We start from the raw sequence: 12,394 nt of genomic DNA, 5'->3' as shown, positions 1-12,394 counted from the left end.
AATGTGCCTACTTATTTACCCATTCCCTCCCCCATTAGAATGTGAGCTCCTTGAGGGCAGGGACTGTTTGTACTTTGCATCCCTAGTGCCTAACACAGAGTCTGAAGCACTTACTAAATACTTGTTGACTTACACCGATGGGGCCAACCCAGAAGTCCCAGTAGGATCCTAAAAGCTACCAAGTCAAGGTAAGGAGGCTTCAGCCTGCCCCAAGGAACAAACACCAAACTCCAAGTAGATAATATAGGTAAAAAGGATGCTCTTAACTTCTCCAAATGGAGCCAAGTGTCCGTCTCCTTTTCCTAATATGAGGAAGGGGGTAGATTTAGTGGGAAGAATTAGATTATAATCCCGCCGAAGCAAATAAAAGTATGCAGGAGCAAGGAATGACTTTACTACTTAAAGGGGTTAGAATAGATGGCCTCTAAAGTCCTTTCTGGCTCTAAATCTATACTATTGGTTCTTTTAATTTTCATACTGCCTTTACATCTTAATTAATAATAATAGCTAACATTTATATAGAACTTACTATGTGCCAGCCACTGTGATAAATGCTTTACAATTATTATCTCATGTGATCCTCACGACAACCCTGTGAGGTAGGTGCTATTGTTATCCCCATTTTATAGATAAGGAAACTGAGGCAAACCAAGGTTAAGGGACTTGTCCAGAGTAACGTAGTAAGGAAGTGTCTGAGGTCAAATTTGAACTCAGGTATTCCTGACTCCAGGCCCAGCATTCTATTAACTGACCATCTAAATGCTCATTGAATGTTTTTGCTTCTGAATTGGTGATTGGTGTTTGAGATGGATGCCCAAGTCTTAATTGGTATAAATGATTACCTTAAATGGTTATACTTCACCTAGAAAAAGGAGAAAGGGGTTTCAGATGCATAGTTCTCGGAGATTGCAGGGACCCTATGTTACAGTTCATGGCTGTTCATACGGTTAAAGTGGTTTATGGGGTATTGGATGGAGTTATCTACCTGCTCTTACACTGCAGGAATCCATTGTGGGGGGTGGGGCTACCTTGATATTTCAATATACAAACTGCTTATGTCAGCAGCCTCACTTACTGGAAAACTTCTTTAGATGATGAGTATATGCTGGTGGGTTATACTGAAGGTTTTTTTTTTTCTTTTTGGAATTTTTGCTTCTCAAAGTCTAGGGTATAGTTTGACAGCAAGTTTGGTTTTCTTCCCCAGTACAAACCTTACTGTAGGCCAGGCAAATTGATTCAAGCAACCATTTATCAAAATGTCATTGCTTTTTTATTCATCACTGAAGTGGTGTTGAATGATCTTCTGAAGCACCTCTAGTAATGCAAGGCACAGCTGTGTGGAAGTCTTCTCAACAGTCATGAGTGTCAGGGTGACATTGCTGCAAGGTCACCTGTTGCTTGCTGGTGCAATGGACTGGATCGTCACCATGGCAACTCAGTGATTGGAAAACTGGTGTGCAGTAGCAGAACTGGAGCCTCGTTAAGGACTGTTGGTTTTGGTGGGCCCCATTGATAGTGATGATCTTGAAAGGACTTTGCACCATGCTATGGACATTTTAAGGAAATGTCCAGTGCTGACCAAACAATGCCAGAAAGAAGAGGAAGCACTAGCTGTAGTATATGAGCTATGTGAAGGTCATATAAAATGAGAGGTTAACACCAGAGATACAGTCAAATTCAGGGCCCACTGGAGGCAAGCAGCCCACAAAACTCCCCAGCACTGGCTACCCCAGCTAAAAACATAATTGGGAAATGTTTGACAAAACAAATAAATATACAGCACAACATAGATAATGTGAATTTGTGGTTTTCTAAGTTAATACACAGCCCACAGAGACCTGCTTCTATTTGAGTTTGATACCACTGGACTACATAATCTCTCAGATACCTTGTAGGCAGCCCTTTATAAACTAGCCCCTTCCTATCTTTCCAGCCTTTTTATGGCTTCTTCTCCTTCTGAGTTTTCTTCAATCCATGGTAGCACTGACCTTCTGGCAGTTCCTTAAACATAATACCCAATCTCTCAACTCCAAGCACTTTCACTAGTTGTACCCCAGGCCTCTCTCTCTCTCCTCTCTCTCTCTCTTCTCTCTCTCTCTCTCTCTCTCTCTCTCTCTCTCTCTCTCTCTCTCTCTCTTTCTCTCTCTCTCTTTCTCTCTGTCTCTCTGTCTCTCTCTCTGTCTCTGTCTCTCTCTGTCTCTGTCTCTCTGTCTCTCTCTCTCTCTCTCTTTCTCTCTCTTCTCTCTAACCTACCTCCTGGCTTTCTTTAAATCTCAGCTAAAGTTTCACCATCTGCTGAAGCCTTTCCCAGTCCTCCTTAATCTTAATGCCTTGCCTCTGAGACTACATCCAGTTTATTCTGGATTTACCTTGTTTATCCAGAGTTATTTTCATGTTGTCTCTCCTATTACATCTAATGAGCCCAGAGAGCAGAAACTGTTTTTTTTCCCTTTCTTTATAACCCCAATGATTAGCCTGGAGCCTGGCACATGGTATCTTCTTTAAAAACCGTTTGTTGACTTCTAGATGGAAATTCTCTGATTTATAATATGCTATGATCTGAATCCAGTAGTACAGGAAGAAAGCTGAGTGAGTAGCACTCTAAGACCCAAAATAGGATTTTGAATATGAGTTTAGAATAGAGGAGTAAGTAGAAGGGAAGGAAAAGGCTGGACTTTATTTCTCTACTCAAAGGCTTCTGTACATCACTGTTCTATGCTAATAAAGAGTAAATCTCTGATCCTGGCTTTTAAGACCCTCTATAAACTCATTGCCACCTACCTTTGCAGCCTTCTCTCATACAGCTCCCTGGGGCCACCATGCTCCTACCATTTAGATGTCTCATTCTCATACTTTTTTGTCTCTGTGACTTTGCTCAAGTTACCTCCCATGCCTGGAATGGACTGCCTCCAATCTTTGTATATCGAAGTGAGACTTTCTTCTTTCAATTCAGCTAACACCTGCTCCACTAAGCTTTCTCTGGTCTCTCATCCCATCCCCCACCCAGTGACCTCTTCATCTTCTCATTTCTCATTAACATTTTGCCAAGTGGCTCTCCTAGGCACTTATCTCATTCTCCTCATAGCATCATTATTTATGTACATGTCTTAGGTCCCAGATAGATTGCAGACTCCTCAAGGGTAGGGCCTGTATTGTGTTATAACTGTTCTTGTATGGCTGTCATCTAGTGCCTTTCTCATAGAGAGCACTTATTAAACGTTGATTGAATTAAATGTAATTGACACTTCAAAACACCCCCAAAACACCAAAGCTCGATTTAACAGGGGCTTGGATAAAAAGATCCTGGAGGTAGGGTTCATTACATATGCAGTTCAAAGGAATTCTTAATTAGCACGGTTCCAATTTATACTTCAATTAATAGCTCCAAAGAACAAAAATGCCGTGTGGGCAGGAGGTCCTTTTGAAAATCTCTCACAGTGAACCTTCTCTTCCCTCTGACCAGCAACATGGGTTTAAAATCAGACCCTATTCATTGGGCTCTCCAGGCCCTTTGAGATGGACTTTGCTGCCCCTTACTCTCTCTTCACCAAAGGAAAGACAGGACTAAGGGGGTGAAGGCAGTGAGACAGCCTGTCATTTCCTCTTGCAGGATATTTGTATTTAAAACTGTATGAAGCTAAGAAAAGAAATCAAACCCATGTGTGGCATGTGCTAATAACATTTTGGAACAGTTGGATTTGGAAGTGAAAACTGAAATCGCCAGGCAGAACAAGACAAGGGGATTCCTGATTTGCTATGGGGTTGACATCCCCCTCCCCCACCCCTGCCTTTTTTCTTTTCTTAAGAAAAAGTGATAAAATTGGAATGAGCCTCTATAACTACTGTTGAGTTGCAACTTCAAATCCTGACAAGGGAAAAACTGAATTATTTCATATGCCCAGATTGAAGTTACCCTTTTTTTAATTAAAGGAAACTGTTCTACCCAGTAGAAAGGGGGGGGGATGGGAGGGATAGAAGGAGGAGAGGAAAAGAAATGGGAGGGAGGGAGAGAGAAGGGGAGAGAGGAGAAGAGAGGAAAGAAGAGGAGAGGGGAGGGAGGGAGGTGGGGAGGAGAGAGGAGACAGGAAGGAAGAGGAGAGGAGAGGAAAAGAAATGGGAAGGAAGGAGGGAGGAGGGGAGAGAGAAAGAGAGGAGAGGAGAAGGAAAGGAGAGGAGAAGGAGAGAAGAGGTGAAGGAGAGGAGAGGAGGAGAAAGGGAGGGAGGGGGAAGAGAGGGGGGAGAAAAGAGGAGAGAGGAGAAGGGAGGGAAGAGGAGAGGAGAGCAGACTTTACTTCCACTACTCTCATTCAAGATCCTCTAGCTCCTCAAAACTGATTACTAAATAAAGTTCAAACATCTCAACCTGGAGATCTATATTCCAGTCAAATTGGACTACCCTCTGTCCTCTGAGACATACCCTGTCTTTTCCCACCTCTCTGTCTGGGCTCAGGCTGTTCCCTCTGCCAACAGCACCCATTCTCTCCCATTTACTTTTAAATTGCTGCCCATCCTTTAAAGTCCAATTCAAATGCCATCTTCTCCAAGGAGCCTCCCCTGACCCTCCTATGAGGTATAATCTTCTGCTCAGACCTCACAGATCACTTTGTTTAGGACCTCTCTAATCCACTTATTATGTAATATGTAGTATTATAGTTATGTGTGTTTATGTCAGCTTCCAATAGACTATGAGCTCCATGAGGACAGGGATTGTGTCTTATCTGTACTTTGTAACTTCCCCAGAATCTAGCACAGGGTTTGGCAAACACCTGCACCTGGCCCCAGGCCACCTTTCTAGGATCATAAACTCCAGGAGAATAAAGGGTTATCTCACTTTTGTCTTGGAATCCTCTGCCTCTAACACAGTGTTTAGTATATTAACTAATTAACTTTATTATAAAATAATATATATATAAAATATATTAAGATAACATACAATATTAAATATATTAAAAGAAAATATATAAACTGAATTAAATGTATTAATAGATGCTTCTGGATTGTACAGTGGAAAGAATGCTGGATTTGGAGTCAGAGGACATGGTTTCAAATTCTGATTCTCTCACTATCTGACACTAGACACTAGGTGTCTCTGGGCCTCAGTTTCCTCACCTGTAAAAGGAGGACATTGGACTTGAAGACTTCCAAGTTCCCTTTCCCTCTAAACCTATGATTGCTGCTTTGTACTTCCTCTCAAGCTAGACCTCTCTCCATTGCCCCTTTCCAGTTTTTCTTTTTCTAGTTTTCGGCTTTTGTCCAGCTATCTCCCAGATGCAAAAATGCAGACCACTGCTGAAATTCCTTCAAAACTCAGTCACCTTCTCCATGAAGCCTTCCTTCTTTCCCCTTTCTAGCAGTGATCTTACCCAACTTGACTCCCCGAGAGCATTTTGCTTGGAACTCTCTTTGCACGTACCATATTCTGTTTTGTATGAGGCAGCTAGGTGATGCAATGCATAGAGTCCTGGGCCTGGAGTGAGACAGATTTGAGTCCAAATCCAGCCTCAGACATTTACCTTGACCTTGGATAAGTCACTTAATTTCTGTCTTAGTTTCCTCAACTGTGAAATCAGGATAATGATAACATCTACCTCTTGGTATTGTTGTGATGATCAAATCAGGTCATATTTATAAAGCACTTAGGACAGTGCTTGGCACCTAATAAACACCTGTTTTCTTCCTTCTTTGTAGGATGGATAGGGTAGTAGGAAAAATGAAAAGTGCCTTGGCTCTAGAGTCTGAGGACTCAGGTTCAAATCCCACTTCTGACCTCCCTGGGCCTAGTTTCCTCATCTACAGAGTAAAGGATTAGGCTACATGGCCTCTGAGTTCCCTTCTAGTTCAGTATCTATGGTCTAGATACAGGGCAGCAAACCATGGCCAAGGTCCAAATCCTGCCCCTTCATGTCTTGATATGGGGACCCTGAGCTAAGAATCACTTTTTAATCAAAGAGTTTTTCCATACTACAGTTTGCCAACCCCTGGTCTAGTAGATAGAGGGCCAAACAATGAATCAGGAAGACCCAGCAGTTCAAGATCCTCCTCTTAACTATGGGACCCTGGGCAATTTACACAAACTCTCTATTCTGGTCCTATTGGTAAAGAGAGCTTCCACACACAATGTAATCTCAGGTCCAGATGAAAAAAGAAAACAAAATGTTGTCTTTGTATGCCCAGCACCTAGCACAAAGCCTGGTACATAGTAACTGCTTAATAGATGTTTATCGAATGAATAGTTACCAAGTTCCTCCTAATATTTATTTAAAATATTTGGAGGGACTGTGCCTCAAGTTTCAACATTTTAAATAATAAATATTAAATGAATGATTGTTGAATATAATTGAATTAACTCTGAAATATTCAAAAGGAAAACAAATATTAATAACAGCAGATTGGACAAAAATTCAACAGTTTAATACTACAAACATTGTGATAAAATAGTAGAAAGTAGGGTAGCTAGGTGGCACAGTGAAAAGGGTGCCAGGCCTGGAGTCAGGAACAGTCATCTTCCTGAGTTCAAATCCGGCCTCAGATACTTACTAGCTGTGTGACCCCGGACAAGTCACTTAACCCTGTTTGCCTCAGTTTCCTCATCTGTAAAATGAGCCGGAGAAGGAAATGGCAAACCATGCCAGCATCTTTGCCAAGAAAACCCCAAACAGGGTAATGAAGAGTCAGACATGACTGGAATGAATGAACAACAATAAAGATAGAATGCAGCTGTCTTGGAAGTTGAGACCTGGTCTTCTCCGCCACCAACTAGCTGGGTGACTTTGGGCAAGTCATTTTGCAATCTGAACCTCACTTTCCCCATCGGGATATTGAGGAGACTGGCCTAGGTCCTCTTAGGGTACCTTCTAGCAATATGCTTCTCCGAGTCTAAGAATTTATGAGTTGACTTCCTCAAGCTATTGATGTTTTTGCCCAAGGCTATTAGGAAATTCCCTCCCCACTCCTCCTCCTGTCAGGAGATCAGTGTAAGTGAGGCTGATGGGATTAATCATTTCATGTTAACATGTTGATGATCATGAAATCAAGAAGAATATTTCAGTCTGAGAAAGCAAAGTAAAATCGTTCAGACTTTTACACAGGTCATGGTTGAATTATCACAGAACTCCCTTTACTCAAAGCAGATGTTTATTAAGATTAATTTAGTGTGAAAAGGGAACCAGAATTAATATAAAAGACATTGTCTCCTCGGTGGTGTAATGGGACACCTCCTCATTGTGTTTTGTTCACTGAAGATGATTGAGTTTTTCCTAGGGGATGGATCGCTCCAGTTTTGCCAAGGTCTCCTCACAATCCCTCCTCTCTGTCTTGCAATGAAATATCAGACTACGGAATAAGACCCAATGACGAGAAATAAGAGGAATCAAGGAACCATCAATTTGCAGGGAGGGGGAAAAAAGCCAAGGGGGAAAAAAGAATCCTTTTGCTTAAAAAAAAAATACACATTGTACCATTTCCAAAAGAGGGATCATACAGCCATGGGCTCCCAGAGATCAAGTCCAACTGAAGATCAGATGTGCCCAAGCAAAGAGGAGAAAGGAAAAAATGACATTTTTAGCTTCCTTATTTAGTCCAGTGGTTCCCAATCTTTTTAACTCATTCCCCTCAATTTTGCTGCCGCCCCACCCCGCCATGATGATAGTTGCATTTAGGATCATGGATTTACACCTGGGTGGGACTTTGGATGATGAAATTGAAGGACAAGTTAGGTGACTTAACCAAGGCCACATCTGTTTAAAATACCAGAGCCAGAATTTGCATCTGAATCCAGTTCTCTTTCCATTGTAAAACATGATCTGAGTAAGTGAATAATGGCAAAAGGGTGATATGAACTCAGTAATGCTCCTACTTGAAAAAAAAATAGTAAAACAAATATACAAGTCATCGTTTTTATATGTTCTCTAGGAGGCATATTGACTCTATCGTCCCCAGGGTGGGAGTGGGGGGGGGGGTACGAGGCCCACAGATTGGGAACCATGAAGCTAGTTCAACTCATCCTCGTCCAAAATCTCATATAAGCATGGATTAGACCAGAGGGCTCTTGATTTCCAACCCAGCTGTAAGGTTCTATGTTCTCTATCGTCCCTGACTGGACTTGCGATCATGTGGACGATAAGGTTTTGTAAGAAGAACTCGTTAAGATTTCTGGGAATTATGTATAGAGTTAGTGCTTTTATTGCTTATAAGAGGCAATATAGAATAATAAATAGTATGTAGAATATGGAATCGGGAGACTCGGATCAGACTTGTGCCTCTGACACTGATTAGCCATCTGATCTTGGGCAGATCACTCAACTTCTCCATATCTCAGTTTTCTCACCTGTAAAATGGGGGTATTAATACCTGTAGTACCTATCTCATCTAATATGTACTTAATTCAAAGGATGTTACCGAGTGCCTACTGTGGGCAAGACTTTATGCCAGGTGCTTGGAGATGAGTGAGAAGATAACAAAGAAGCATAAAAATTTGTGTTTTCCAGAGCAATCTAGCTTCTAGTTTCATTAGATAATAACCACTTACGTTACCAATGACCTCTTAATTGTCAAAGCAGATGGCCTTTTCTCAGTCTTCATCCTTCTTGACTGTTCAGTACCATCTAACACTCTTAATCACTACCATTCTCCAAGTATCCTCTCCTCCCTGAGATTTTGGTGAAACTGGTCTCTCCTTCTACATTTCTACCTTCTTTCTCAGTTTTCTTTGCTAGGTCATCATTCCCATCCCATCCCCTAATCATAGATGTCACCTAAGGCTCTGTCCTGGGTCCTCTTGTCTCTCTATACTTTTTTTCTTATTCTTGTCATCAGCTCTTAAGGGTTCAACTTTTATCTCTATGCAGATGACTCCTAGACCCAAGGAGTGTTTGCAAACTGTTAAATTTTCAATGTGAGCATTTATGCCTTAGATAACAGGAAATGCTATGAATCAGGGCTTGATTTATTGTTTTGTTGACTTAAGATGGAGTGATGGAGAAAATGTTAATGATGCTAATTGAATTTATGTGGGTCTCTCTTTTGGGAAGACTGGTTTGCTAGCACTGCCCTGCTCAGACTTTTACATACAACCCTCTATAAGCTCCAGTCCCACATCACCAGATGCCATTTAGATTACCTGTACATATTTCACACTCAACATTTCCAAAACTAACTCATCACCTTCCCTCTTCCCCATGACGCAATTCTCCCTTAGACTTCAATGTCTGCATCTTACCCAGATTTGCAGCCTTGGAATCATCTTTAACTCTTCTCTCTCCAACTCTTCTCGCACACCCCCCTCTTCCAACATTGACAGTTTCCAAGTCTTGTTGATTCAGCCTCCACAATGTCTCTGATATCCATCCCATTCTCTACTGTCACATGACCATTACTGTCATTCAGGCTCTCATCTCCTCTCAACTGCCTGATTGCAATAGGCTCCTAATATTCTTCAGGCTTCTAGTCTCTTTCTTCTCCAATCCATTCTTCATGCACCTGCCTAATCCTTCTAAAGCACAAGAGCCTTCCACGCCTCCCTATTGCCTCTAGGATAAAGTACAAACTCTTCAACTTACTCCACGTTACTTCTCTTCATACTCTTTATTATCCCCAAACTCAGCATTTCATCTATCTCTTAGTACAGTATCTGGCATACAATGGGTGTTTAATAAATGCTTGTTGACTTGGCCTCTGTGCCTTTGCATAGGCTGACCCCATGTTTAGAATGTTCTCCCTCCTTACTGATACCTCTTAGAAACCCTAACTTCCTTCGAGGTTCAGATCGTGCGTTATCTCCTATGGAAAGCTGCTTCTGATCCTCCCAGATTTCTGTGCTTTCTCTGTCCTTTAATCATCATTAGTAAACATCTATGTCGACATGTAGCATTCTCCTCCTAGTAGAATGTAAGCTCCTTGAGGGCTAGAAATTTAAAATTTTTATCCTATCCTGAATCCCAGTATCTTGCACAGAGAAGACACCTGAGAAATGCTTCTTGGAGCATTTTAAATCTATTTAAGAGAATGTCACACACAGGCATAGAAATAACAATAACGTATGGAAGCTGATTTCAAGTATCACATAAATTAATCCTTCTGGGCAATGAATGTTGTAGATGCTGTAGTTCTCAGATGATTACTGGAGACCTTTCCAGCTCTAACATGCTGGGATTCTGTGAGTTCAGAAGACGGGGACATCTCTGTTGACTATAGAAATCAGGGACAGCTTCATGGAACAAGATGGATTTGAATTGGACATTCAAGGATGGGCAGTTTTTCTATAGGTAGAGATGAGGAAGGGTTATCTTAGGAGAAGTAAAGGGGGTGACTAAAGGGTGGGAAATGCCCAAGAGTTTAGGAGAAAATGAGTAGACTAGGTTGAGGAGAGAGGAGTGAGTTTGTTTAGAAGCACAATGGGAGACTGAGGCTAGAAATATAGTTTAGGAACAGGTTTCAGACCAGGTGAAAAGACTGAAGAGATTCAGTGGAAGGAACCAGGCATATTTATCCTGGAGAAGAAAAGACTTGGGGGATGGCTGCTCTCAAATATTACAAAGACTGTCTTATGGAAAAGGGATTACATTTGTGGGTGGAAATGTCTGAGAGGTAGATATGGACATGCAGTAAGGAAATACTTAGGGCAGCTAGGTGGCAGTGGATAGAGTGCCAGATTAAAATAAAACTGGAAAATAGTTAATAGAATACATAAAAATACAATACAACATAATGTTCATTGGTGTTTTTCTAGTATGCAGTCTGCAGAGCTGCAGTTTCCATTTGAATTCGATACTACTGGTTTATACATAATGTTATGAGGACTTGAAGTAGGAAGGCATGGTAGGTATAGAAAAGGAGGGAAGGATGAGAAAAATCTTAGGGAGAAGTAGCCCAAAAAAACATGGTCATTGGTTAGTTGGGAGAAGAGAAGGAGACTTTGCAGGTGACTCTGGATTCTAGCCTAATCAGGATGATTAGCATCTTGAGCATAACTTGAGAGGTCAGGAAAAAGAGCTGGCTTTGGGAAAGACAAGGAGTTCAGTTTTAGGTGTGTGGAGTCCAAGGAGAAGTATACTGTGAGCAGTTAGAAATACAAGATTGGAGCTTAAGAGAGAGAAAGGTCAAGGGCTAGAGATAACACAAGAATCATCTGCATTGAGGTGAAAGTTGAAACTGTCAGAATAGATGAGTGTTTTCTGAAGGAGAAAGCATAAAGAGAGGAAGGTAAGAGCTAAGGATGGAATTCTGTTGTGGGTTTTTTAACTAACAACTTAGTTAATTTTATTAAATTTTTTAAAAATTATTACCTATTTATTTTTAACATTAGTTTATTTAACAGTTAGAGTTCAGAATTCTCTCTCTCCCTCCTTCCATCCCTCCCCCACCCAGTGTGAGGGTAAGAAATGTGCTCTCAATTATATATGTGAAATCATGCAAAACATATTTCCATGTTAGCCATGTTGCAAGAAAAATAAAGTTGGAAAATTGTGCTTCTATCTATATTCAGACTCCATTGGTTCTTTCTCTGGAGGTGAATAGCATTTTTCACCATAAGTCCTTTGGGATTGTTTTGGATCATTGTATCAATCAGAATAGCTAAGTCATTCACAGCTGATCATCGTAGAGTATTGCTGTTGCAATGTTCTCCTGGTTCTACTTAGTTCACTTTGCATCATCTCCTTTGAGTATTCCCAAGTTTTTCTGAAACTATTCTGCTTGTCATTTCTTATAGCACAAATAGTTTTCCATCATAATCACATACCACAACTTATTAGTCATCCCTCAATTGATGGGCATCCCTTCAATTTCCAATTCTTTACCACCACAAAAAGAGCTACTATAAATATTTTTGTACATAGAGGTCCTTTTCCATTTCTTTGATCTCTTTTAGATACAGACCTAGTAGTAGTATTGCTGGGTCAGAGGGTATGCAGTTTTATAGTCCTTTGGGCATAATCCCAAATTGCTTTCCAGAATAGTTGGATTACTTCACAACTCCGCAACTCCCTTAGTGTCTTGATTTTTCTATATCCCTTCTAACATTTGGTACCTCAGAGTTGTTTTAATTTGCATTTCTCTAATCAATAGTGGGCAGATAGGTGGCACAATGGATAGAATGGAGTCAGAAGGACCTGAGTTTAAATCCAGTCTCAGACACTTACTAGCTATGTAACCCTGGGTCTGTCACTTCACCCTGTTTGCCTCAGTTTCCCCACCTGTAAAATGAGCAGGAGAAGGAAATGGCAAACCACTCCAGGATCTTTGCCAAAAAAAACCCAAGTAGGGTCACAAAAAGTTGGACATGACTGAAAACGACTAAACGACAAATAGATAGTGATTTAGAACATACTTTCATAGGACTATAGATAGCTTTTTTGAAAACTGCCTGTTTTTATTAAGGATGGAATTTTGAAGGGTG

This window comes from Trichosurus vulpecula, chromosome 6 (genome assembly GCF_011100635.1).
Source record: "Trichosurus vulpecula isolate mTriVul1 chromosome 6, mTriVul1.pri, whole genome shotgun sequence".
NCBI lineage: Eukaryota > Metazoa > Chordata > Mammalia > Diprotodontia > Phalangeridae > Trichosurus > Trichosurus vulpecula.
This window is presented reverse-complemented; position numbering follows the sequence as displayed.